Below are 22,825 nucleotides of genomic sequence, written 5' to 3' on the forward strand. Positions count from 1 at the left end.
CGTTGACGCTTTATTTATTTTTTCTAGGTTAACTCTGCTCTCAGGAATGCTGCCCCTGGAAATCTTCACAGAATGTCTGTCTGTCATGTATGGTCTCTAACTGCAGGACCCTGCTGAAAGCTCATCTGTTTACCGGACAGTTCACATAGTGCTTGTGACTTACGTCTCCCAGAGCTGCGCTCCAGAGGGTAAAAGGACACGTTCTGGTGCGGACTGTTATGTGTTTTTGTTCTTTAAAGTATCCGTTCATCAAGCGATATTAACAAAGGAGAACACAAGAAACATAATAAAAACAGTTTAATTATTTTATTTCTACTCCTGAACTTCATGTTATTATCCCACCTGATGAATTTAATGCGAAGAGTGATAGTTGTGTTGTCACTTGTTATGATGAGGACCAGCAAGTGGAATATATAACCTGATATTGTAAATGGACGTTATCAGACATTTGTGTGCGCTGTTACATACTACAGACAGCTGAACTTTGTAATATATATTTGAATATTTTGTAACCAATACATAATGTGACGTAAACAACATACTGAAAGCAGATTTTTTTTTTTTTGTATATTTGAGAGTGAAGGGTTGTTATAAAGAAGTTATTTCTTTCACCATTAATATTACAGCTTCTTTATTATTTTGCCTGCTATACTTTCTCCAAAAAACATCTCAATCTTTAATATATCAAGTCTGTATTTTACCTGTAATTTCTATGCCAACCAAGGTTCTCCCCCAGCATTGGAGGACCCAGGAGGGGGTGAGTGATCCAGGGGCTGGCGGGACCACCACACTCATTGGGGTATATTTACTAAACTGTGGGTTTGAAAAGGTGGAGATGTTTGAAAGTAACACGGCCTGTGCACTATTACTGTTACTACGGTAATGCTGCGCATTATTACCGCTAGTGCGGTAAGTTTTAACGCTGTTTGTTTTGCTCAGGGAGCCGCGAGCAGAAGTCCGGGTTAAAATTACTGTTATCAACGGTGATAGTGCACAAGCCGATTGAATTCCCCCTAGGATGATCTTGTTTTTAGATGTGTACACATTCATATGAATTGTTAACGAGTAACCACAAGAGAAATTAGCTCTTAAAAGTTTGTCCTCGTATGTACATTTTATCAAAATAAAAAATAAATGGCTAAACTAATGTTATTATTTTGTTAGGGTGACTTGGAACCAAATTCAAGACACGCTGCCCACATTATACTATCATGTTACTTTGTACTGATACTACCTCAGTGATATAAGACAGTAGAAGACTTACAAGATTTCAATCTTGAATCAATATAAGCCAATATGTATACATGGATATCCTCCATGAATCTTGTCCTCTTACTGGATCTCCTTATGATAGGTGCTCAAAAGACAAGTGACAACTGATAGTGCATTATCTCACGTAACCAAAGTTTTATTGCACCAAAGAAGCATAAAAGCAATGTAAAATACAAATATTGGCTTATATTAATTCAAGATTGAAATCTTGTATGTGTATATATCCGATAGGGGATTGAGAACCCCCATCATGTGGTGTTTTTGTTGTAATTATCAACCCCCACTGGATCCTTGGGATATTTAGTGGTTTTCCATGTAACCACATATTATATGTTACGCTATGATCCGATTTTTTTTCTTCTCACTTTTTTATGTGACCATAATCGTGGTGAGTGCCAGAAATCTGAAATTTACTTTGATCACTGCAAACTTCTGGAATTTGTGGAAGACATACATCAAGTTGGAAAGAATATATATTATTTCACAGTTGACTCTTTAAAACTGTTAGCGCCAGCTCTGTCACCATTGGTTATTTTTACAGTTTTTTATTTTAGCACATTGTATGTGGATTGTGTGTGTGAACAGAGGGTGCTTTCAGTTGGCCTGCGCAGATATACCAATCTTTTTATTGTATTATAATCAACAATTGCCTGAGACGCAAGAGGAACCAAGTATGACAGCCAGCATCCTGCTGCACAGCGGATTACTAAAGCCATGACAGCTATGTTATCACTGGATGTGAGTCCAATTTCCCCATCAATGCATCAGGTTTTAACCGATTAGTTTAGATCATGTGTCCACGTTACCAAATTCCATCACAATCCCATTTCTTCTTAACAGCAATTGCTGTACTGTGAGGTTAAACAAAAAGCCATGCAGTCCCTAGAAAATGTCATTGTACCGACTGTCCACTTAGCTACAGATATGTGACAAGCAGTACTGGTCAAACAAAAGACTATATAAACGTGACAGCCCACTGGGTTGGTATATCACCCTCAAGTGCAGCAGCGCCTGTAGCAGCATCATCCTCATCCCTCCAGCATAGTACACAGAGCCAGGTCATTCACCGCACCCTGCCTAATAGCCGCTCACTAGGACAGATGTGATGCTGCCCCTCACACACATTTACCTTCACAGACAAACATTTAGATTGTAAAAGCAAAATATATATATATATATATATATATATATATATATATATATATATATATATATATATATAAATATATATATATATATATATATATATAAATATATATATATATATATACACATTTTGTTTGTGAAAGGGGGGGTGCTGCTCACAATCAAACAGTTCCCTGTTTTTCCCCACTAAATATTTCAGATGTCACTGATACTGCCCCTGGCACTACTGTCATCAGATTTAAACATCTTTGATTTTAAAAGCAAGAAAGAATAGTTTTTGTTAACTCTTAAATAGTTTAATAATATTCTATTACTACCAGTAACCACTGATTGTCTACTCTTCACTCTCTCGCACCCAATTTATCAGCACATATTTCCATCAGACTGATTTGTAAATAAACTTAAGATTTGTGCAGTAATATCACAGCTATGTCAATATACATTGTCTCTTTCACTCCGAGCAACCAACTTTCTGAGCACAGAATTGCAGCAAACGTCCTACCCACACGCTATCACTTCTAAATGGCAGCTGAGAACAGGAAGGACAGCTATACATTGAAGATATCGATCCAATACTCACGAGATCTGACATTTTACATGAAATGACGTTTTGCCTCATTTTCAGATCGGAATTTGGAGCAAGACACCGACTCAATTCGACTCTGTACCCCAAAATTCCTGTCTATCTAATTCTATCTCCGTACTGCTCATCTCTAGTGAAACATAAAAAAACAAAATGTGGGGGAAAAGTAAAAATTCTTCTTGTTTCACACACAACAATGGGAAATACCCCACTAAGTAGTCTTATGCCAATATATAGATAGTTTTTTATAACATTACCATTCAGGTCATGGCTTCACTTCCCTATAATTCACACAGTTCATCCATGTTACACATATGTACATAACTAAGACATAGGGCTGTCATACATATGGCCATTTACAGTTACACGGCTCTCAACCAATGGCTGATCAGGGATTACTGGGCACTGAGCTACCTGGGTTGGTGATATCACAGAATTCTCTTCAATCTGATTGGTTGGAAACACCTGTTTACAGTTGAATTTCAAACAGCGTCAGTTATCTCCACAGGTAATGTAACAAGACTGGGACGGGGATTATATTATAAATGGGATATTTTCAGGGGGTGAGAATAATTTACAGTCTGTGTATTCCTGGTTTACCCATCTCTAAGCCCTGTGTTAATGGCTTTAACCTGGTAACAATATTTACAGTACAGTATAAGTATGAAAAGAATGTGGACCTGATTTTAAACCCAAATACTTTTAAAAATTAAATTCAAAAGTAATGTGGAAAATAGATATTTGGCTAAAGTCAAAGACTTTACTGAAACAACATATCTTCATGTAGCTACTTCTGCCATTGATTTAATTTCCTATGACAGTAATTAACAAGCTTAGTGGGAAACAGTCACTATCATATTTTTACAAGAACTATATTTAATGCTGCAGTTTACATTAGAACGTTACACATGAGAACGTTTGATTTTGGCACACTGGGTAAGCACTTGCCAAGGTGATTATTTTAGTCTGGTGTAAGGTCCTAATGCAGGTTACCCATAGACTGGTCATTAGGATACCTCCTACCTGCCATCAGAAACGTTAAGAGGTACAGAATTAAGATAACTGGGGGAGATTACTTTGTGGTTTGCCTATGAGTAGTGACTAACGAGATTGTGTCTGACCTAACAGATTGGCAGATTCACAAGTAATTCCCCATGATTCACACAGTTCATCCATGTTACACATATGTACATAACTAAGACATAGGGCTGTCATACATATGGCCATTTACAGATACACGACTCTCAACCAATGGCTGATCAGGGATTACTGGACACTGAGCTACCTGGGTTGGTGATGTCACAGAATTCTCTTCAATCTGATTGGTTGGAAACACCTGTTTACACTTGAATTTCAAACAGAGCGTCTGTCATCTCCACAGGTAATGTAACAAGACTGGGACGGGGATTATATTATAAATGGGATATTTTCAGGGGGTGAGAATAATTTACAGTCTGTGTATTCCTGGTTTACCCATCTCTAAGCCCTGTGTTAATGGCTTTAACCTGGTAACAATATTTACAGTACAGTATAAGTATGAAAACTTGGACCTGATTTTAAACCCAAATATCTCTAAGAATTTGAAGGTGAACACAAAGGGGAACATTTTCTAAAATGGTTTTACAGAAAAAGTGTAGTATTATTATTATTTATTTTTAAGGCCAAATGTGCTTTACAGATTAGTGAGGAAAACATGTCATACATAAAACAGCTACATACAATATAGATAAAATAAATGCTAATGTAAAAACCAAGGGTAGGGAGAACCCTTCTCCTGAGAGAGCTTACAATCTAATTATAGCAATAAAAGTGCAGCAAATAATGTATAAGCCAAAAATGCCCCATAGCTAATAAAAATGCCCCAGTTAGTGCCTTGTGCTTATTCTACACCAAGTCTGATGTTCTATGGGCCCTAGTGATAGTCTCCAGCCCTTTATTCAGGTAAGCCCACTTGTGGGGTCACAGGGGGAACAGGAAATTAACCTTAATATAATAAAAGATTGAATCTACAGGACTGTAATGGTGCCCATGTGCGTTCGCCCCAATGTGAACTAAACTAACCCAGAACTAACATAAAGGGGAGTATTCAATTGTTGCCGTTAACGCTCTCAAACGAGCGCTCTAAAAATATTAGCGTTAATACGGTAATTACTCGCCAAATTTCATCTCGCATGAAATTCAGCGAGTAAACTACCATATTAACGGTATTTACGCGCATATTACCGTATAAACTGTAATATTTTTCGAGCGCTCGTTTTTTTTGTTTTAGCGCGTTAAAAGCAACAATTGAATACCCCCCTCAGATTTTAGTCCATTTTGAGCACCCCGTGATAGAGAACCAAAGATGGAGAGAAAGGGGGTGAGTGGAAAGTAACAGAGATTAGAAAGGATGAGGAAGTAATGGGGTGAGGGGAGAAGGATGAGCGAGAGGGGAAAAGACAAGGTTGGAGGTAAAGTATAAAATACATTTAAACACAGTGGGCCTGATTCATTAAGAAGAACAAAGCAAAAAGGACTATATTTAATCCAAGACAAAACCATGTTAAAATGCAAGGGGTGCAAATTAGTTTATTATTTTGCATATAAGTTAAATACTGGCTGTTTTTTCATGTAGCAAACACTTGATAGCTTTATTTTTACACTGAATTTTAAAGTTGACCTAGGACATGCCCTACCCCTAAATTTACCTCCCCCTCCAATGCAACATGGTTTTGCCAAGGTGCAAAGTTACTCATTTATTTTGCTTTTCTTTCCTTAATGAATTAGACCCAGTACCTTTGGGACACATTTGAGACCTGCTTTTAGTAATTTTTTTTATTAAATAATGAGCTCTGAAAGTAACCATGTTTTGAATAATTTTCCTAACAACAGATTGATCGCTAAGTCTGACAAGAGACAGAACAATGAGTGAAGACAAGCCTGTCATCCGCAGATCTTCCAGATGTAAGAAAAATGTAAATGTGTTCATTAGGGCGGGGCACCCAGTGGTAATATCAAACAAGAATTTAATACGGACATTTATGGCACCCAGTGGTACACCGAGCACCTCCCGCCCCCCATCTTTCTTGTAACTCCGATGTAACTTGTTGAGTCCTGAAGCCGCTGTCAGCATGTTCTGTTACAGACAGATAGCGCTCACCTTCTGGTCCTGCCCTGGTCTCTGGCTGTAGGAGAGCAAACTGCCAGTAAGGGGTAAGAGAAGAACTGCTCCGGGCCCTGACAGGAGAGTTTGCAGGGTAGTTTGTTTTCTATGATTGTCAGCAAATTATGGCTCCATTTGTATGTTTATTAACAGATTATGGCCCCGTTTTCTATGACTGATGCTATAATCCGGTGACAATTTTTAAGGTTGTTAAGTGCGTATTGTCGCTAACCAATAACGATTGTCGAACCTCGATTTGTGTTTCCAATGCACAAAGATTTATTCGCAAAAAGTAGTATAATATATTCAAGCGAAGTGATAATAAGTACAGCCGTTACTTATCGCAGGCGCTCTGGATCCAGTGTGCAGTCATTCAATCCTGAAGTCTGGGGACAATATGTCTGAACACTAGATGTGAAGCTGCTGCTTATATGCACACCGAAATACAGTAATACAATGAAGATGGTATAGCTTGCTTCTATTGGTCCAGGTTTCAGGAAGGTCCAAGGGGTTGTCAATCATTGGCTAGTTCATCCTAAGGAATCCAAAGGAGGGGGTCATCTCTCCAGGGGGTATGCTCTGCTCTTCCCGCCAAGATTCCTTAGTCTTTAGTAGTTCATAATTCCCTATCATTCATAACTTGTGTATGCACTCTGCGATTCCTTTGCAGAGTGAACCAAACAGTAAGAAATGTTAAGAGGTTTATTAGGATACCACACATGATATGATTCCTTCAACCTGTTCCATATATTTCACTAATGTGCATATAACTTATAATATAAAACATAAATACTACTATATTTCGACATAAATGACTATGTGTTGCAACTACCATTAATGTGTACTATTTAACAAGTATGCGTGTTTGTGCGAATGTATGGTAAAAGACCAAATACTGTTGCTGCCACGTGTAGTAGCTGCGTACGCCCTTCCACGCTGTAGCGTGCCCTTGTACGTCGTAGCGTACCGCACGCATCTTTTCAGACAAAGACAACCAAGTTTGCTCGATTTTAATTGAAATGACTTTATCCAATGTGCTGACTTCGACAAGGTTATCACTAAATATTATATGGGAGCTGCTTTACATATATAAAATAGCAGATTTCCTCCAACTAGATATGGGCTTTTTCTAGTAAGATATATTTTGGTTCCTCACTATATCATGTTTGTGCCAATGCCTCTCAGTATGTGTTTCTTCCTTTATGTTATAGTTTCACCACAATTGATAAGCAGTATAGTAGTTACCTCCCAAATGTCCCAATTTCAGAAGAGTCCCGAATTTAGGGCTCTGTCCACTATCCTGCCCGAGGACATATTTGTCCAGCTTGTGGGAATGTTGGGATAAGGACTATAGCTAATGACCACGCCCTCACCGTGCCTTGACCACGCCCCATCAAGATGTGGTCATGTTTGTCTACTTTGTATGTCCCTGTATTTTGTATACTCTGTTTTTCCCAATACCTGTTCTGCCGATCACTGTGTCATGTTACATATCAACTACGATAGTAATAATAATTAATGGGACTCCTGTTCTAGCCAAGGTCCACGATTATGCCGCGGTAGCTAGCTTTTCCATGTAGATCAGTTATGGACTCTCTATCGGCATAGGCCACTTTCTAATGGCAAAATTTCACAGAAGCGATGTTCAAATTGAAAGTCCCTTATCCCTCCTGAGTGCCAGACGGTGCAGGCTGGATCTACACACAAGAGGGAGCTATTGCACACAAAGAAACGCACATAAGATACAACTGGGGAGGAACTAAGGGTGGAAGGCACAAAACAAGGATAATGAACAAACACATGGATGAAGATCAGACACATGAGGAACATGTTTAACAGATTTTATATAGCTAATACCATGGGGTAAATTAATGATAATTTGTAGTAAAACAAAGTCACCCATCATTGAGAATATATTAGCTGATAATGAATATTCTTGTCTCCCCAGTGCCAGAAGCTGTAATGGAGACCCTCGTTGGAGATCCCAATGACACCTCCCCGAGGAATAAGGAAAACATCTCTGGACATTCCATCGCTGAGGTTAAATGTCTTGTCTACTTTATTATATATGGAAGATTGTTGTTCAATTCTAAATTGAGGCACAGGTTAAGCTTCAACACATGTGACAATGCGGTTATGTTGTAATATTGTTACATTTTAGTTATATTATAAGTAATATTCAGTCTTTATTCCATGCCTCCCAACTTTTGCAATCCCCGAATCAAAACAAAACACAGTTTGCAGCGGTGCGTCCATAAATGGAGGTGTGGTCACATCACAATGGGTGCGTGGCCACACCCTCATGGGCACCCTTTACCATCCTCCCCTAACAACACCAAAGATTTTAGTCTCTTCTATGTATAAAGATGTACATGTAATATTATGGGCCAGATTCATGTTCAGACGTATCTTGCGTGAAATAGACCTGCGCTTGCTCCAAAACGGACTTTACTCCAATTAACGCAATTGCATGTAATTCATGGCCAAAGCAAATGACACTTACGACTGCCTACAACACATAAGGGAACAATGGTGGCAAGGTTTTTCTCCTGGACAAAACCATGTTACAATGCAAGGGGTGAAAATAGGGTTATTATTTAGCACATAAGATAAATACTGGCTGTTTTTCATGTAACACACAAATACTTGATAGCTTTAATTTTACACTGAAATTTAAAGTTGATCTAGGACATGCCCAACCCCAACTATAAATCTACCATGACATTTTAAATTTGCCTCCCCCTCCAAGGCAACATGGTTTTGCCAAGATGCAAAGTTACTCCTTTTTTTACTTATTTTCTTTTCCTTAACGAATCAGGTCCATTGTATGTACAATATGCATTAAGGAGATCTTGATTTATGTATTTAATGTAAAAAAAATATAAATATGATTATACTGTTTAGAGTTGTTCATATTTTTTTTTCTAGGCTTTATTTAAATACCTTATATTGCACATATGCTTGTGTGTATACTGCGCTGTGCTCTGTTAATGTACAACATGTAACGTTTAGGCAGAGCGCACTTACACCCAGATTCAAACAGAAACACATCTTGGTGTCCGCTTGGATTTGAATATGGGTTCCGTGATCTTTTCTTAAGAGCAAGTTAGGTGCAAGTTGCGTTCGGACTTGAATCAGGCCCTATATGAGCCTCCTCTTCAAGGTTCTCATGTTTCCCTAACATGATCCTCACCAGGTAGTGGTCCAGGTACCAGTTATTCCCACCAATGGTTCTTTAACATCCATCTTGCAAAGAGCCTGTGGTATGAATCAGCAGTCATTTTTATACCAGTATCATGTATATTTCATCACTTAAATTCAAAGTTGAAATGTATTAATAGTCTCTAGTAACCTCTGTCCTTGTTATTCCAATTCACTGGCTTTCCTTTGTATTGAGAGTCATTCATTTGTTTCCCTCCTACAGTATGTTTGTAATGACATTTACTTTTTATTTTCCCGGTTGTCTTAGGAGAGTGTATCAAGCCCGAAGTCACCACCACAGGGATTTTATGTGGGCTCCAGCTCGGAGGTATTTTCTACATATATAACTTTCTAAAGATATAAGTCTTTCCATCAGTGGACTCTTCATTTTATATTTACTTATTTTACACCAATGGTATATGGTTGAGGTTGAAGCCATAGGTCCTGGTGGTGATGTGATGGTGGGTGGTCTACAGCAACATCAAACTGTGTGGTGTGGTAAGACAAAAAATGAAATCCAGTCCCCTGGATGAGTGTAATTAAAATTATTGCCCCCTTGTTGTTCATAATTAATCCCTAAATGATTTTAATTAATATTAGTGCCCCCTTGATGATTATAATTTATAATAGTGCCCCCTTAATGATATAATTATTTTAGGGTTTCGCTCTTTTTTCGTCTCTCTTGTGTCCAGCACCTGTTCACGCAGTGTGTGCAGGGAGGCCCCTGGACGTGACGTAATAACGCTGTCATACTTAGGGGAGCCGGGGGCCCCTGCATACAGTCACATCTGGGACTAGGTGCTGCTGGCAATTAAGATGGCAATTTTTAAAGGAGAACCCCGGCGTGATCTGTGTATCTGCTAAAATGTAACATTCTCAACTTGTATAAGTTAATGGTAGATGCAACTCATTTAGGAAATAGGACAGACTGTATAGGCGAGCATCACATATCTGGGGTTAACCATATTTACTTTTTATGTTCCCGGTTGTCTTAGGAGAGTGTATCAAGACCGCAGTCACCACCGCGGGTATTTTATATGGGCTCCAGCTCGGAGGTATTTTCTACATATATAACTTTCTAAAGATATAAGTCTTCCCATCAGCAGACTCTTCATTTTATATTTATTTATTTTGCATCAATAGTATATGTTTGAGGATGAAGCCATGTGTTGAGAGACTTTCATTTTTAAAACCCATATACTTCCTCCTACAATATGTTTGTAATGACAATTACTTTTACTGCCCCCGGTTGTCTTAGGAAGATGTATCAAGCGCCGGATCAGCACCTCCAGAAGTACATTTGGATTCCAGCTTGGCGGTAAGTATTGTCTAGGTATACAGCTTTCTAAACATATAAATCTTCCCCTCAGCAGACTCTTCACAGATTGAATATGGTTGAGGTTGATGGGGCTTGTTAGCGGTGGGTGGTCTACACCAACAGCGAGCTGGGTGGAGGGCTGGAGCAAAGATGAAATCCAGTACTTCTCAGGTACCAGATGCAAACATCCGATCTCTATTATCTGTCTGCTAATATGGGTCATTTCTATATCTGACCTTGAGAAAACTATCCTGTTCAGTCGTCACAATGACCAAAATATACTGTCTCCCGTTTTCTTTCTTGTCCTGGATTCATAGAACTCCCTTCCACTTACTTGTATAAGTATGAATGGAAGAGGTGTAACATAATCTACAAGAGTAGATCAGTTAGATCTGAATATTCCCAACGGTCTGTGAGGTCATTTTGGTGAATGATGTTTGAGAACAGAGATGTCTCATGTTTATAATGACATTTACTTTTTCTGCATCCTGTTTTCTTAGTGTCGTGCACCAACACCGGATACAGTTTTAGAAAAATATCTTCTGAATTACACCTTCAAGGTATGTTCTAGATATACAACTTTTTAAAATATAAGTCTTCCCATCAGTAGACTCTCCATATTATATTTATTTAACACAGATGGAATATGGTTGAGGTCATGGGCCTTGCTGGTTGGTGATGGTGGGTGGTCTACAGCAATGTGTACATATCAGATATCTATTATGCTCCTGTTAATATGAATAATTTCTATATCTGCACCTGATAAAACTATGCTGCCCAGTCATCACAATGTATAAAATATTCTGTCTTCTTCTTACTCACCCACTTGTATGAGTATGAATGGATGAGGTGTAAAGTAATCTCCTTCAGTAGATCATTTCGACCTGAATAGATCTGACAGTTCATAAGGCCACTATGGGGAAAGATGTTTGAGAACAGAGATCTCACATCTATAATAGAGTTCTCTGGAATCAAATTGAATAAGAAAAGGTTCCGTACAGAGAGTGCTTGTTATGTGGCCATGGTGCACTGCTGGATGACTGACAGTGATGCTTCAATCCCTGACCGTGGTGATAGTATGGTGATGGTGATAGTATGATGTTAAAGGGCAAGTTACTCCACCCAGTGCAGAAACACAGGGCCAGGCCACTGCCTCCTATAGAGAAGCACATGACAGCAATCTGCACCCAGGAACTTCTAAGATAACAGAATTATACAGGTCACTCTTTCTTGCTTTAAAGACATAAGAAGTTGGGCAGTCAGGTGACATTTTTCGGACTTTGAGGTCATTACTCATAAGATCTGGTTGACCTGCTGTCATCATATTGTGAATGTAGCAAAGGAGGCAGAGCTAGATTAAGGATTTGGGGGCCCAGGGTACTTAAGAGAGGGGGGCCCTATGGTCTAACGTTAACAGCACAGTGCCATCATTCAGGGAGAGAGTTACTAAGTCACATAGTTGTAAACCTACTACAATAATACACTATTAAATGTCATGTATGTATATATATATATATATATATATATATATATATATATATATATATATATATACACATATACATATACAGCCAGGTCCATAAATATTGGGACATCGACACAATTCTCATATTTTGGGCTCTATACACCACCACAATGGATTTAAAATGAAACAAACAAGATGTGCTTTAACTGCAGACTTTCAGCTTTAATTTGAGGGTATTTACATCCAAATCAGGTGAAAAGTGTAGGAATTACAGCGGTTTCTATATGTGCCTCCCACTTTTTAAGGGACCAAAAGTAATGGGACAATCGACTCAAAAGCTATTTCATGGACATGTGTGGGCTATTCCCTCGTTATTTCATCATCAATTAAGCAGGTAAAAGGTCTGGAGTTGATTCTAGGTGTGACATTTGCATTTGGAATCTGTTTCTGTTGACTCTCAATATGAGATCCAAAGAGCTGTCACTATCAGTGAAGCAAGCCATCATTAGGCTGAAAAATCAAAACAAACCCATCAGAGAGATAGCAAAAACATTAGGTGTGGTCAAATCAACTCTTTGGAACATTCTTAAAAAGAAAGAACGCACTGGAGAGCTCAGCAACAACAAAAGACTGGGAAGACCACGGAAAACAACTGTGGTGGATGACAGAAGAATTTTTTCCCTGGTGAAGAAAAACCCCTTCACAACAGTTGGCCAAATCAAGAACACTCTCCAGGAGGTAGGTGTATATGTGTCAAAGTCAACAATCAAGAGAAGACTTCACAAAAGTAAATATAGAGGATTCAAAACAAGATGTAAACCATTTGTGAGCCACAAAAACAGGAAGACCAGATTAGAGTTTGGCAAACAACATCTAAAAAAGCCATTACAGTTCTGGAACAACATCCTATGGACAGATGAGACAAAGATAAACTTGTACCAGAGTGATGGGAAGAGAAGAGTTTGGAGAAGGAAAGGAACTGCTCATGATCCAAAACATACTACCTCATCAGTGAAGCATGGTGGTGGTAGTGTCATGGCGTGGGCATGTATGGCTGCCAATGGAACTGGTTCCCTTGTATTTATTGATGATGTGACTGCTGACAAAAGCAGCAGGATGAATTCTGAAGTGTTTTGGGCAATATTATCTGCTCATATTCAGTCAAATGCTTCAGAACTCATTGGACGGCGCTTCACAGTGCAGATGGACAATGACAGGAAGCATACTGCAAAAGCAACCAAAGAGTTTTTTAAGGCTAACAAGTGGAATGTTATGCAATGGCCAAGTCAGTCACCTAACCTGAAACCGATTGAGCATGCATTTCACTTGATGAAGACAAAACTGAAGGGAAAATGCCCCAAGAACAAGCAGGAACTGAAGACATTTGCAGTAGAGGCCTGGCAGAGCATCACCAGGGATGAAACCCAGCGTCTGGTGATGTCTATGCCTTCCAGACTTCAGGCTGTAATTGACTGCAAAGGATTTGCAACAAAGTATTAAAAAGTGAAAGTTTGATGTAGGATTGTTTAGTTTGTCCCATTACTTTTGGTCCTTTAAAAAGTGGGAGGCACATATAGAAACCACTGTAATTCCTACACTGTTCACCTGATTTGGATGTAAATACTCTCAAATTAGAGCTGAAGGTCTGCAGTTAAAGCACATCTTGTTTGTTTCATTTCAGATCTATTTTGGTGGTGTATAGAGCCCAAAATATAAGGATTGTGTCGATGTCCCAATATTTATGGACCTGACTGTATATATATATATATATATAATAATGTAGTAATGTAGTAATCTATGTATGAAATGTAAAATTTACATAAATTCAAATTTGCAATATCATCCTAGACCCTAGTAACTCCTACTCTTGTTATAACAATTCACTGGATTTTCTCTGTATTCATTTTTAAAACCCATATTCTCTCTCTGTAATAACATTTACTTTTTCTGCTTCTTGTTGTCCTATTAGTGCGCACCAAGACTGGAGTCACCGCCACCAGGATTTTATCTGGATTACAGCTCGGAGGTATTTACTAAGATACAACTTTCTAAAAATATAAGTCTTCCCATCAGTGACTACTTCACATTATATTAATTTTACACAGATGGAACATAATTGAAGTTGAGGCCATTGGGCCTTGGTGGTGGTGGCGGTGGGAGGTCTAAAGCAACAGCAAGCTGGGTGGAGGGGTGGGGCAGAAAAATGGAATCCAGTTCAGATACCAGGTACAGCAGAGGATATGTGGAAAAATCAGATTTCTATTATGCTTCTGCTTATATGAGTAATTTCTATATCTGGGCTTGCAAAACATTTAGATTTCTGTTGAGAACATGACAAAATATCCTACCCCACACTTGCTGCCTAGGTGTGATCTTTGGCTGAAAACTATCCTTTATTCCCCACATCCCATCTCTATCCCTGACCAACATTGCTGTGTGACTGGATCATATAGCCCACTGAGCACTTTTTACAGTTGCAATCTGACCAATATACAATATATAGCACTTAACCTCATGTATCAAACTTACATTGTCCCATAGGTTGTAAGCTTGTGAGCAGGGTCCTCTTACTTCTCTGTCTGTCTGTATTACCCAGTACTGTTTTATTACTGTGTTTGTATCCATTTGTAAAGCACTATGGAATATGCTGGCGCTATATAAATAAATGATGATGATGATGATAGTACCAGAGGTAGCAAAAGTCAACACAAAGCCCAGGAGTAGAGCTGGACATCGGGAAATCTTCTACCTCCTGATAAAATTGATCTCTTTAGGATCGAGTGTTTGATTCCTGAGGGTTTCCCATTTCATGCAACGTTTGTAAATATCTGCTAAATTACACTATTAGTTACTCTGATATCCTACTATTAGTCTGGGGATGGTCTTCTCATTTGTTTGGTTCACGTGAAGTGCTATCCTGTTTTACGAGTACTAGGAATGTATCTTTGGCTGTAGCTCCTAAAATTTCAGTCCATTATTGGTATTTGGCTTCCGCATGTAGATTAATGTAACAGACGCAACACAAATATAATCTGCCTTGTTTGTTAAACCATGCGCATGTCCTTTTGGCTTTGTCTACCTGTTTCTTTTATTAAGCTGACATTCTGCTATCTATATGTCCTCTGTTTCATTTCTGTCCAATGCCGTCTACTTCTACTACTAGGAATGTCTTGTTATGATTGGTTACTACAAGTTACAGCTCATCTGTGATATCTCCATCAGCTTAAAAAAACAAAACAACTTAATGCACATGCAGCCCCAGGAGTGAATTGCGTAAAACTAATGGTTGCTTCATGGTTAGGATATTGTACCTGTGTACATGGTTTACCCCATTGTGTAGTCATTCTTTTCATATGCATACATTTTATCAACAGTCAGAATTCTCAGCATCTGATGACGTGAAGACAACTGAAGATGCTGAATGTGAAGTTCCCATCAATGAGGTATGGTGGCTTTTTGACTTCATATTTAGATGGATTCTATTATCCTCTGCAAAAGGTCTGATTGGAGGAAACAGATAGATCAGGGGGCGGCTTTGCTAAGTGCAGATAAGGCGCACAACTGTGTCTAGTTTTGCACTGTTATTTTAATGAGCTAGTTTGGAAGGAGAAGCTGCTTTTAGGGAAGCAACTGAATGTTTTGATGTTTGTATATGAGCCTTAGAGCTTCTGTAGTTCATCACATGACTTTATTAGAACACATAATGGTGAAGGAAGCTGGTAAAATTCATTATGTCCGCACAATTTGTGCTCTTTAATTAAGTTACATTCAGAGGAGGGAATTCAATTGACAGCATTACTCGTGAGAATAACGCGTTCCTTGCACTATTAATGTTACTACGGTAATAGTGCACATTATTACCGTTAGTACGGTAATCTCAACATTGATTTTCGCTTGCAGCTCTGAAAGCCTTGAGTAGAGAGCCGCGTTAAAATTATCGTACTAACGATAATAGGGCGTGGGCTGCGTTATTCTCACGAGTAACGCTGCCAATTGAATTCCCCCATAGAACATCCAGGCCTGCGATAATAACTAATCCTTGTTACATTTACTAAGATCAGTATCAGTTTTCTTAGCAGGCTTGGACTCAAACTTTTTTCCCTTACAGAATACACATGAGAAACAGACAGCAACAGAACGTCTTCATGCTGTATGCAGCTTGGTCTCAGACTGTACACCATCCCCACCAGAAAGACCGCATGCCTCAATTGACGACATCCCTTCTTCCGTTCCCGTGGTCATCACTACATCACCGCAGGTGGACACAAGAGAGATCACCATCGAGAATGATGCACAAGCAGATTTTTCATTCTTCTGTTTGTGCTCATGGTGCTGCCTTCCAGCAGACCAGCAGCAGCGGAGGCAACAACAGCAAACATCTGGCCCCCGGAGATCTCGTCTTCAGTCCCTGTGGAGGTGGATTCGTAAAAGATGTGGAAGGGTGGTTTCTGCGAGCAACATCAGTGGAAACCAAGACAATGGCAGCGCTGGGAACTGAGACATACCATCATGCGGCATACAGGGTGAGCTCATGTCTTGCACTGAAGGGTTAAGTTGTTACATAGTCTGATTCTACACATACTAACCTAGAAAACACCTATATTGTACTGATGCACTATCCACAATGTTCTACACATATATGCACCAAGAAAATAATAATCAGATTCTGTTGCCTGAATCCCAAGGATTCAACTGAACACAAATCTTCCTAAACCTGCTAGGAATTATCCACATTTTAATCCAAATTCAGGATTCAGTACATCAATATATTTTACATATAATACATTTTCCACATTTAGAAATATAGCTGTAACATAAGTCTTCTAGTTTTACTTTTTCCTTTACCATCAGCCATCTAAAGATACAATATATTTACATAAATTAGTGGTCTTAAGTGTGGATTTAACCAAATCTACCAGAGATCTTTAATTCTTCATATAAAACCTGCACATACTACAAATTTATCAGAAACATGAAATTATCTGATAGAAGAGGACTGGTGACTGTATCCGTCAGTGCAAGACATTTCCCCTGTTCATGAGCACGGAAAGATGGACACTGTTGCTGATTTAACACCAGATGTTTCATATAGATATATAGATATATAAATCTATTTGTTTCATTTAGATATACAGATATAGATGTTTATGTAATATGCTTAAAATATTGGTAGTTACAAAAAAAAAAAAAAAAAAAAAATTATTATAAGAGTAAGAGAGGGCTGGGATTAGAAGGGATATAAACACTGAGGGTGCATGTAGATGGAAAGGTTAAGGTGACTGGCGGGTCAGGTTCAGGGCAGGATCATGCGTCCTCCCTGGCAGGTCATCGAGTGTCCCCTGCACAATTGCCTCAAATTTAGTTGACCCAGGTCAGCGAGCAGGACCAGTCGCGGTCGGCTGACCGTAGTTTGTTTACTTTAGCACTGTTGGTGGATGCGGGGACTGCGGCTCCTGGGCCGGGGAGCTCTCTTTCTGTTTCTCCCTCTGCAGGTTCGGCTGGTTGTGTGACATCAGGTCAGAGGTCTGGGCGTGCTTCTTATGCGGAAGCCGCATCTACGGCCATGGTGGGCCCGTCATCACGTGTGGAAGGTGGTAGTCGTGGATCAGTTGGTGAGCATGCCAGTAGGGTGTCTGGTTCTAGCTCTGATTCCAGCTCTTCTACCTCTGGGAGTGAGGTTCCGGCCAGGTCTGGGAGGGCAGACACAAGATTGATGAAGCTCCTGGAGAGGAAGTTGTGTAGTACCTGCCATAGGGCGGAGTTGGAAGGTGTTGGTTCCAATGAAGGAAGCAGGATATTGAGGGACGATGTGGTGCGCTGTTCCAATACAGCCGTCAGGGGGATATTAGGGGCCGGGTGCGTGGTAAGATAGGCACAGGTTGTTTTGTGGATATGTTTGCCATCACTAATAAGGCTACAGATGATTTGGCAGCATCAAGGTCACGTTCTGGCGTGTTGACGAGGCATATCGAGAAATTGTCATACCTGGTTATTGAAATTGACACTGTTGCAGGGTGTTGTAAGCTTCCAATGGAGAAAGTGGCTAAATTGAGGGGTGTGATTGATTCGTTTCAGGGTGAGTGTAAGGTGCAGTAAAAACAGGTGCAGTCACTGCTTGGCCTGCTTAATTTTGCTTGTAGAGTGATACCCATGGGTAGGGTTTTTTGCCAGAAGTTAGAGAGGGCTACGGTTGGGATTACAAAAGCAAGGCATTTTGTGAGGATATCCAAGGAAATTAGAGATTATATGGCTATGTGGTGCATGTTCTTGGAAAATTTTTAATGAGTTTGAAGCTGCTTTGTTTCGGCTTGAGTTTGTAAAGGCTTTTTTCATGGCTTTCAGAATAGGTGAGTTGTTAGCTTCATCTAGATCGGCAATCGGTTCAGGGTTACTTCACAGAAATGTTGTGGTTAAGAATGATAACATAGCTTGTAAGATCCATAGATCGAAGACTGATCCTTTGGGTAGGGGGCGGTGGATTACCTAGCATCGTAATCAGGATATTGCTGTTTGCCCGCTTGAGTTTACAAGATTGTATAGAGATATGTCCCCTGCTCCTGGTGGTAATTGGCTTAGGCACCATGATAGGTACCCCCTTACGAAGGTCCAGTTTTCCGCGGCCTTTAAGAATTGTATTGCTAAACTTGGATTGGATACAGCAGACTATGGGACTCATTCTTTAAGAATAGGAGCGGCTACAGTAGCGGCGGAGGAGGGTGTGTCGGAACAGAGTATCGTGGCTTCGGGTAGGTGAAGGTCTAAGTGTTTCAAACAGTATGTTAGGCCAGCTGTTGCGCTTTAGGCTTAATAATGCGATGTGGTAAGGCTGACCCATGACATGCGTTGCTTGTCTTGTTAAAAGGAGGCGCGGAGGGATTTGCCATTTCTTTTCCCCAGGGGCCTGATTGGCTTGTGGCACCCCGGGGTTTCCGGTTTTACCTCCGCATGGGTCACCCTGCGTTGCGCGCAAATATATAGTAGTGTCTTTCTCTAATACCATGTATTATGTCTTGAAATTTGTTTTATGTGCATTTTACTCCATGTTGCAGGTTCACGGCAGGATGGGAAGCATTTTTGGCTGGTCGGCCATTCATTTGTTTTTTGGGCCGGTAAGAGTGGTCCTGCTCATGATTTGAGCAAATTTCCCCGGGCAGATTCAGTTAGATGGTTAGGTTTTAGGGGTTTACGTTGGGCGTCGCTATTAAAGATTCTAAGGGATAGTGAGATAAAGTTTGGGCGCCCTTCATTGCTTATAATCAACACTCTAGGCACCCAACCACCATGGCATTACTAGTGTTCTGTATTTAATAAATAGGCCTCCTTACCCCAACCAGACCTAAAATGAAATTAATAGCATTCTCAGCATTAACAGTTAAACAAACACACCCCCACCCCCCAACCAGTCCAAAACAATAAATTAGTACACATTTAAAAATTAGGATATTTTACCTCAACCAGCCCGGCATTAAATTAATATACTTAAATTTAATAAATAAGCCTCCTACCCCCCAAACAGCCCCAACCTTAAATTAATAGCTCCCATGTTTAATAATTAGGCATCCTCCCCCCTAAAAACCCCAAAAGTATATTCTTAGTGTTTATGTTTAATAAATAAACTTCCTTCCTCCCAACCTTCCCCAACATTAGATTAATAAGATTCCCATTTGATTTGTAAATCACTTTCACCCCTACTAGCCCAAAAATTTTATTAATAGCATTTCCATTTAATAAAAGGTCTATTTTACCCCACCAGCCTCAATATCAAGTTCATAACATAATATTTTCTACCATATTTAATTGCAGATGTGCTGGAAACAACATACTCTGCATTGCTGGGGAATGGTGTCTTTTCTGTGCTAAAGAGCTGGCTAAGTCCTGATGATCTAGCAGCTTCAACCTTTTCTTTTGGGCTGGATAATGCAGTTGCAGCTCTTGCTGATTGTTGTCTAGTAGCTTGGGTCTTTTCCTCTAGACTGCCACTCCTGTAGCATGTAGTTTGACAGCTTGACTCTGGGTAATGGGGATGACAAAAACCTGTCCACATCCCATGACCAAGATCGTTTCCCAGGAGCACATCTCACATTTATTTGCCAGCTCCCCAATCGAGACGTACCCTCACCGTGGGCACTTCGAGTCCATCTGGAACTGTGACTTTGGCAGTCTAGCCTGGCAATGCTGCAGCAGGTTCAGCAAGGATGGGGGGGTTCACCACAGTGATTGAGGTCCCTGAGACTCTTAGGCCTTCTCCCTGCAATGGTCCAACTTGGGTGCTTCCACCTCTTTTTGGGTGTCTTTTTGGCCTCTTCACTGAGTCACTTTTCTCTGTGACATACGCCACTGGACTTTCTGGGGCAAGAACAATCTTTTTGGGCCCACCTCCCTTAGTCGGGTATGTAAGTCAGCCTGTGGGACAGTCTGGCCTTAGGTGACCGGTTTTCCCGCAGCCATAATACTTCCTATCCAGTCTAGTCTGATGACTTCCAGGAACAGGGTGGAATTGCAGCTAGCTACAAGCACCTGGGTTAGTGGCTACTGTTAGGATCTGCCTCATGATGCTGCTTTAGCTCCTGCCTCTGGGACTATATTTATTATTATATTGACCCTGCAGTACCTGTGAACCAACAGAGGTGCTGTTATTCTGCCTTCTCTTCTCACTATCAGGGACTACTAGCTGCACTATGTTAATCATTCGCACCTGATTGTCTCCTATATATGCCTGCCTCTCCCAGTTTCCTTTGCTGTTCATTAATGTTTCTGTGCCTGTAATGTTTATTTACCCTTGGACTAACTGCCTTGCTTTTTCTCTGTTCCTGTGGAAATCCTTGCTTAGCCTGTTACTGCTTTTCTGTAAGCATTTAGCATTCATCTGTATCTTGTCACTTGGAGGTAAACCTGATATTTGCCTTATACCTGGAAGTCTGTTTATTCACTGACCTGGCCTGTGTTTAACTAGCATCATGTGGGCCATTTTTTACTGCAATAAACAGTTTAATGTTTTCAATATATTTCTGGCTCCATGGCTTTAATTGCAAGGACCTAGTTTGTGGAACAGGATTGTAACTACTTGCTCGGCGGAGTGATCAACAGCAGAGGGATGTTCTTCAATTCATAAAATTCTTTGGTGTTGGCTGCTAGACTGGCGCTTCTGCCAGGGTGGCCAAACCACCACATTTTGATTTGCCAACTGGGCCGCTACTTCAAATATTACTGTGTTGTGGTCCAGTACCAATTTTTTCACCCTCTGTGTGCACCTGCGAGACAACTGCTCCCTGCAAATTAAACCATTTAAATCCATCCAGGTCTTGACACCAGATCCATTCACACATCTCATCACGAACTGCCACAGCTGGTTAGCAAATTCCTCATGGTTGATGAGAAGGCTTCTGCCAGATCCTCACATTTCTGCCAGTAGATTCCGGGGGTAATAATGTAGCACTTAAAGAGGACTTTCTTTACCACTTCAGAGTCTGCAAAGTCATCTGGAGTCAATACACAATAGACCTCTAATGCACACCCTTGCATTGTAAGGGCCAAATAATTGACCCACTCCTTTTTGGACAAAGCATGGAGTTTAGAAATCATTCCAAACACCTGCAAGTGTAAATCACTGTCTCCAACACCGTCCTCAAATTCGGTAAAGTGACAGGACCCAAATCATGGTGCAGCAGATGATGACTTTTTACTGTACAATGTTTCTTGCTTTGCACAGGATTTCGAGATCTGCCTTGGACATTGCGGTGTAGTTAACCATCTTGTGCATTCCCTTGTGTGGAAGGAGCTCTTCACTTGAGTAACTCGGCTCTCCAAAAAAAAAACCCTAGCATTATCAAATTGCTTGCCACCAGTTATAAACTGTGGGCTTACTCTGCTACCCAGTGTTTGGAGAGGGAGATCTTAAACAGTTTAGTTGGGTTTCCTTCTTACTGTCTGTATCTGGCTGTTACTGACCACTTCTACTGGTGTCACCTGTCAGCAGATATTCACCGACTGTGAATGCCAACTGCACATGAGCTGTAGGAGAATAGTGTTGCCACCAGCTGTCCCCAGGCTCTTTGAGCTCCAGAATGGTGCTCTGCAGACTGGGACTCCTGGATTCATGTGTGAATCTAGGAGGCGCCTCTGCAAGTCTCCTCCAGAAACCACTGAACTACAGCTGCCAGCGGAGTTTACACACAGAGAGCTCCTGGCTCCTACTTTATCCAGGGTGCTCCTGCAGCCCCCTCTGTACCATCAGGGATTGGAAACACCTCCGACACTCCAGTCATCCTGTACTTACAAATGGGAACCGGAGTGGAGGAATTAAAGCTCTGGCTGAGCTCCGATCCTCACTGGACCAGCAGTGGGGTGAGAAGCAATTTCTTTTGTTTTATACACATTTGAAATAACATTTTATAAACACACATATCATTTTATACATTTCTACTCCTGGGCTAACCCTTTCAGCGCCAATATCTACATTTATATATTTATTAAAATACATTTTAAAATACATTGCACCTTTAGCACATAGCACTGGGGGGTTAACCCAATTGGCACCGCAGCATTGGAAGGGTTAATCTTTACACGGATGGGAAACCAGCCACAGGGTATGGTAAAATCTACTAACTACATCTTATTAAGATCAGAATTATGCAATCACTCTGCCAGTGTGTTAAAATGTAATATAATCCTACTTTGTTGTACAGTATCTGACAGTTC

The 22,825-nt window shown here is 40.2% G+C and overlaps 1 long non-coding RNA gene across 1 annotated transcript; it reads left to right on the plus strand.

Moving 5' to 3' along the window:
- Positions 1-11,169: 11,169 nt before the first annotated feature.
- LOC142150028 (uncharacterized) lies at positions 11,170-16,785 on the plus strand. The gene is made up of 4 exons (XR_012690979.1): positions 11,170-11,222; positions 14,097-14,153; positions 15,502-15,570; positions 16,236-16,785. It is a non-coding gene; the product is annotated as an uncharacterized LOC142150028 (long non-coding RNA).
- The last annotated feature ends 6,040 nt before the right edge of the window (positions 16,786-22,825 follow it).

This window comes from Mixophyes fleayi, chromosome 4, assembly GCF_038048845.1.
Source record: "Mixophyes fleayi isolate aMixFle1 chromosome 4, aMixFle1.hap1, whole genome shotgun sequence".
NCBI lineage: Eukaryota > Metazoa > Chordata > Amphibia > Anura > Limnodynastidae > Mixophyes > Mixophyes fleayi.